Source organism: Cucurbita maxima, unplaced genomic scaffold (genome assembly GCF_002738345.1).
Source record: "Cucurbita maxima cultivar Rimu unplaced genomic scaffold, Cmax_1.0 Cma_Scf00003, whole genome shotgun sequence".
In the NCBI taxonomy this organism is placed as follows: domain Eukaryota; kingdom Viridiplantae; phylum Streptophyta; class Magnoliopsida; order Cucurbitales; family Cucurbitaceae; genus Cucurbita; species Cucurbita maxima.
The window spans coordinates 5,403,698-5,410,157 of record NW_019272019.1 but is presented as its reverse complement, the minus strand read 5'-3'; the positions used below and the strand labels follow the sequence as shown (position 1 = coordinate 5,410,157).

The 6,460-nt window shown below is 32.3% G+C and overlaps 1 pseudogene; it reads right to left on the bottom strand.

Annotated features, from left to right (window-relative positions):
• Positions 1 to 2,287: 2,287 nt before the first annotated feature.
• On the bottom strand, positions 2,288 to 6,045 carry LOC111476709 (annotated as a pseudogene).
• Positions 6,046 to 6,460: the final 415 nt, after the last annotated feature.

Below are 6,460 nucleotides of genomic sequence, written 5' to 3'. Positions count from 1 at the left end.
TTTTTTTTTTTTTTTTTTTTTTTTTTTTTTTTTTTTTTTTTTTTTTTTTTTTTTTTTTTTTTGTAAAGATATCAAATTAGAGGATTTTGGAACTTGATGTATTTAAGAAATGTTTGAGGTAAAATAATTAATATTCTGATTCTAAACCCTGCAGTGAAATCCTCCCAGTCTAGAGGATGTGAGTAAAGACATGGTGGACTGCCATTTTTCAGGGGCAGGTGAATTACCTGAACTAGAGCTGCCCACCGCTTTACGGGAACCATTCATATGAGGGGGTCATTAAGAGGAACCAAATTCACGGTAAATAAAGCAAAAATATACCCGACGCCTGTTTGGTGGTGCCACAATTATTGTTTCAGCCCCTCAATTTCTCCTGTCCAGAGGATGAATTCCATCTTCAACGACCATTTTGGTAAGTGACTTTCGTTTCTCTCCTATAATATATTATTGTTTTTAATCAGCCAATTAAATAAATTTTTCTACATTCAACCTAGTAACCCGGTTGAACCCAACCCGAATTATAGGGATTAAGTTAGGTTAGGTTTGGTTAGGTCGGATTGACATTTTGGATTGGGTTGAGTTCATTTTTCTGAACTCAAACTGATTCGGTTCGATTTCGAGTCCCTGAGATAAAAACTTTGGATTAATTCGAACCGAACAAAAGTTTATATAATATCTTAAGAAGTTTAGCAAGTTATCAGAGTGATACTTCAGCCAAACTACAAATATTTATGCCCATGCCTAGGTTTGACTCCAACCGAGAACATTATTTCATTTTATTATTTTTGTTTACTTTTTATATTATTTCATTACTTTATTATTTTTAGTTTATTTTATATTATTTTATTATTTTCTTTTCTTTGGTATATGTTTTAAGATATTTTAATATTTCATACTATTGTAAAACCATTATTTATAATATGAATAAACAAACCATTCATACATTTATACTATTTTTAAATACATTAAATATGATATTAATAAACTAACAATTAACCATAAGTTTTAGTTTTAATTTTAAGAATATGATTTATAATAGTTTTATTCATTATGACTTATACATATATTTAAATTATTTTGAACAAAAGCACAATGTGTTTAATGTTAATAAACTATATATATATATATGATTAATTTTAAAGTATATTATTTTCATTTTACAAAATTCTTAAATGAATTTTTAATTGGAAATTTTTGTGTTGGTTAGAAAGTGACTGAATTCTTTTTACTTTCCATCATTTTTTTGGTTGTGTTCATAAACTATATATATATTTGTAGAAAGTAAATGATTTTGATTAGTGTTTACGGAAGATTCTTGATTGTTTTGAGTTAATACCTGAACATGAAATTAAATTGGTAGAAAATTAGTTTGGATAGGTTTAAAGATTTTATTTTAAAATATTTAAAGATTTTGTTGTGAAATAGGTAATTTTAAATCTTAATTTATTTATCAGTGTGACTAATCATCCTCTCGAACCGGCTACTGCTCATCGCCTTGGTAAGTTATTGCCTCACCAACTAGCTAATCAGATGTGAGCCCTTCCTCAGGTGGATTCCTCCTTTTGCTCCTCAACATATTGGGTATTAGCCAGCCTTTTCCAGCTATTGTTCCCCTTCCAAAAGCAGAATCTTTTTGGTGCAACATTATTATATCATAAATTATTTTTTATTATATTTTTTCTGATAATTTAGAACCATCTAAACTAATCATTTTTAAACTAATCATTTTTATTATTTTTTATTCTCATGATCTATTTTTATGTTTTCCTTATTTTTGGAGCAACTTATAAATCGAATAATTATAGATTGATATGTTTTTTTATTAATTTTTAATATCTTTTATTTTAGATTATATCGAATAATTATAAATTGTGAATAAGTAATTTTTTTTTTTTAAGACAACCCAACTTGAAAAGAGAGAATTGGGTTGGTTCAAAAAAATTCTTCAACCAAACCGAGACAATGTACTCCCCTAATAAATAGTTCTCCCTAGCTAATGCCTATGCTTCTATAAATATTTTTTAAATTACAATTCCACATCAATTTATAAATTTTTAATTTTAAAAATTATTTCCTTAAAAAGCTGTTTAATTGTCTGATAGAATTTAAAATTGAGAACCAATTTAACCAATCTTTTGATTTTGAAGCATAAATAATCTCCTACAAGGCTACTAGAAATCGATTTGGTCTATTTTGTGGTATTTTTATGGAAACACGTCTTTTCTTCAAGTAAAACTAGGCACTACAAGGATTAATTAACAAATTATCTTTCGGTGGTAAAATTTTCAAAACTACTTTTCAATGGAATAAACTTCCAAATTTACCCTAATAAAAGTCATCCCAAACTCACTTGTATTGAATCGACATCACTAATTCCATTCATTTCATTTATGTTAGCATTTAGTAGAGATAAGAAACAACTTACCTTCCCACCAAGAGAGGCCCTCGTGAGATTCTTTCAAATTGGAGCACACATGCCTACAGAACAACTTCAGAGTTAGTCAAAAGATTTAAGGAAATGGAAACCAATTATTTCCATCAGCGTCATGATCAACAAAGTTGTGTTTCGAACTTGATGACCATGCTGAAGAGCTCCTGGCACAACAACTTGTCTCCATAGGGTACATTTACCCTCACAATGTCGTCGACTGACTTGCAAACCCGACAATATGGACCCCTGATCTTATTATCACTAGCTACCAATTGTTGAATCACACTAGCAACATTCTTGCATTTCTGGCAAACAAGCATCTGGGAAGAGTCACTCAGGCTGCTCACAAATTCAACATAAAAAATGAGCTGGATTTTCTTCTTTTTTATCATCTTGCATTTTCTTCTTTTCTTTTCTTTTCTTTTCTTTTCTTTTTTTTTTTTTTTTCTTTGGAGTTCAACTACTATTGAACCTCTTATCTCTTAATTAAAATATATGCCTCTGCTGGCTCATGATTGAATTTATAAATTGAAAATTTAAAACATTATACCAGTCGCTACACTTTGTTAAGAAGTCACTTTAGTCCTAGGTTTTATTTAATATTTAAAAGAAAATAATCTGATTTGAAGTCAGAAAGTTGTTCCGGTAAGCATTTACTCAATCAACTAAAGCCAGATTTTCTACGAAATAATTTAAAAGTTAACAGTAATGACGACAATGGTAAACAGATACCTGTGAAGCCGGTCTGTAATAGCATCAACAGGAGTGGAGAAAGGAGTCGCAGATTTCAAACAGCCACCAGAGGAAATCCCATTCCCAAGAGCAGCTTCCAATAGCTGACCAGAAGTCTGTCGCGAAGGAAAAAAAATGTGAATTAATAACAATATCTGGAACTATCCCCTGGATGGTGAAGGGGAAATTCTCTTGAGACTCCAAGAGATAATGCTTCTAATTATACAAGATAGAAAGCACCATTAATGAAGCTACACACTAGCTACGCAATATGTTCCAGGCCCATCTAAAATCAGATCTATGTACCTGTCTCAGGCATACGACAGCACAACTTTCTGAACCATGCCCTTCACAGTGTGTTTCAGTTTAATACTGTGATCAGCTCCAGATTCCGAACATCCTCCAATGACAATGTTTCCACTCTGCAAATTTGCACCGACGTAAGTGATGTAAGTGTAACTGGGGAGTTAAAAGTATCCACACCAACATGACATATCAAGTTCACAATGGGATCATCTCTGCCATAATCAACTAAATCTACTATTTCTTTGTCCGATGAAACACCAGGTGCAAAGAATAAAATCCACACAGGTACTTTTGTGGAGAAAAAATGTACATTGAGGACTTTCTCCTTGCTTTTTAGTTCTTCAGGCTTGGAATTTTCGAGCAATAAATATCTGGAATAAACATGAAAAGAAAGTGGTTAAAAAGGAACAAAAGTTAACTACTTGGATTAATATGCATGCAGAAAGAGAAATAAATATCTATTCAAAATTGCAATACAGAGAAAAAGATGGTATCAATTAATCATTTTTACAAAATATAGTTAGTAGGAACTAAAATTTTGTAGAACTAAAATTTCTTGACTAAATTTTATGTCCCATCAGGAGGCAGATCACATGCCTGAACATCGATCAAATAATTAAGGCCTAATAGCTCTCTTTTCCAAGGCAACTATTTTCTAAGAAATACCATACTCATGATTTTCAAAAATAAGCATGCTAATGTTGTGTTAAAAAAATAATTAAATAAAACCAATACATAATTCAATACCATAAAGTTCAAAAAATATGAACACAACTCAATACTTTGCCACAGGCTTTTTATTTATATTTTTAGCGTATGCAAATTTAAAAAGGCAGCCAATTAACCATGAACCAGGATGATCTCTATTAGATAATGTGAACTCCTGGATACATATTTATGTCAACTTGTCCAAGGTCATAAAAAACTCTCCAAACAAACAATCCATTAAAAGTTTTGAAATGATTGTCTGGTGACAGTAGAATTTAAGAAAACAGTGAATTTATTTACAGAATACATAACTATAAAGGGGCCAAATGAGGGAGGGAAGTGTACTCACTTTTTCTACACCTTTGATTAAAAAATAACCTCCATGATCAAATTCAGAGTCACGTTTCTGCTCATCCTTCATCCAGCAAAGGTCAGAATTCACCATCACAGGTAGCCTGCCTATAAAGACATCCCTGTTATCTTGATTTATAAGATCCTCGTCGACATATTGATCTTTTCCAGTTTTATCGCTTGTAACTAACCTTCGAGTATATACCTAGTACATTACAAGTATCCAATAACTAATTAGGTATTTATTCAACAAACTAAGGGTCCACAAGTTATCAAACAAATATTAGCAATTTATTAGGTATGAAGGATAAGAAAAGACACGAAGACAGTAAAAATTACACAGTAAATTAAGCACCTCTACACTGATATTCTTTTTCATCCTTGATGAACAAGTCATATTCTGAAGTCGAGCATGCCTAGGAAGCATGTTATACTCACTGAAGCATACAATCAAAGGCCTTCTGAAGACCACTTTTTATGAAGTCACTGTACGAGTTGATTTGGTGACTGATAAGGCCGTCTGATTGAAAAATATCATTGCTGCTTCTTACAAAAATCTTTTAGAAACGTTTCCCCCAGATCTGTATGTTGACTCGCTCAGAATCATCATCATCATCTGTATCCATACCTGTTTCAAGTGATAAGTCTTCCGCTTCACTATTCCACTCCATATCGTCCTTTGCGCCTGATGCTCCCATTAGTTTCTAGGTCTATAACAAATAAAGACATACTTGAGAAACAGATACAAATACTAAAGTTTCTCAAACAATAGTGTACATAGCCTGCTGAATTTCTACGTAAAACAGGCAGACGGAATAGAGGCGTATCACAAAGAGTCTATCAAAAAGTAGTATCACAAAAAGCCTGATGAATTTTCTACGTAAAACAGGCAGACTAAACAGAAGCGTATCACAAAGCGTCTATCAGACAGGCATACTTAAGTATTCCAAGTAAAACAGGCAGACTGACCAGAAGCGTATCAAAAAGCGTCTATCAGACAGGCATACTTAAGTATTCCAAGTAAAACAGGCAGACTGACCAGAAGCGTCTATCAAACAATCTGCGGATTTACGAGGTTGCTCGTGGATAAAGGTTAATCAACATTTTCACATACGTACGGCCTGGTAAACAAGAATAGAGACAAAATCTGAAGTAAAAGCTAAGCCACTAACCAGTATCAGTCCACATACACGCTACACACACTGAACTCGCCAAAAGAAAAAAGTTCTCACGCTACGATGCTCGAAACACAGACTCAAATGTCCACTATACCTAAACGTAAGCAGCAAATATCACTTCCTGCGATCACGCAAGCAACAGAATCAAATACCTTAGCGTTGTCTGCTGCAGAGAGGAGACAATCTTTCTCTGCCGCAGAAGCAATGAATCGCAAAGAAATGGAGTGAATTAGCGTTGTCGACGAGACAAAAGCGTAAGAAACAAATGGAGTAGAGAACTGAGGAAGGGGGGAGAGAGAGAGAGAGAGAGAGAGACTTTGAATAATGACAGTACGGAGATGGGATATTTCGCGGGAGGGAAAATGAAGGCGGGAGACTGGTGGTATGTCTGAATGGTAAATAGGAAGAAATGTGAGGGGGCTAATTGTAAATTCATTATTCCAAGACAGTTGTGATTGGGACTCCTCGTGTGGTATTATTATTATTATTATTATTATTATTATTATTATTATTATTACTATTTATTATTGTTGTTGTTATTATTATCAAAATAGCAATTTAGTCCTCGTAGATTTTCTACCTTTTAAAAGAATAGTATCTGTGTTTTTAATTAGTATTTTATTGCCCTTCTATATTTAGTGACATGAAAATTATTATTTTTATTTGACTAATTACAATTAAAAAATAATTAAATTTAAGATTTATCAAAAATATAAAAACTAAAATCAAATAATACCAGACTCTTATATAAGCT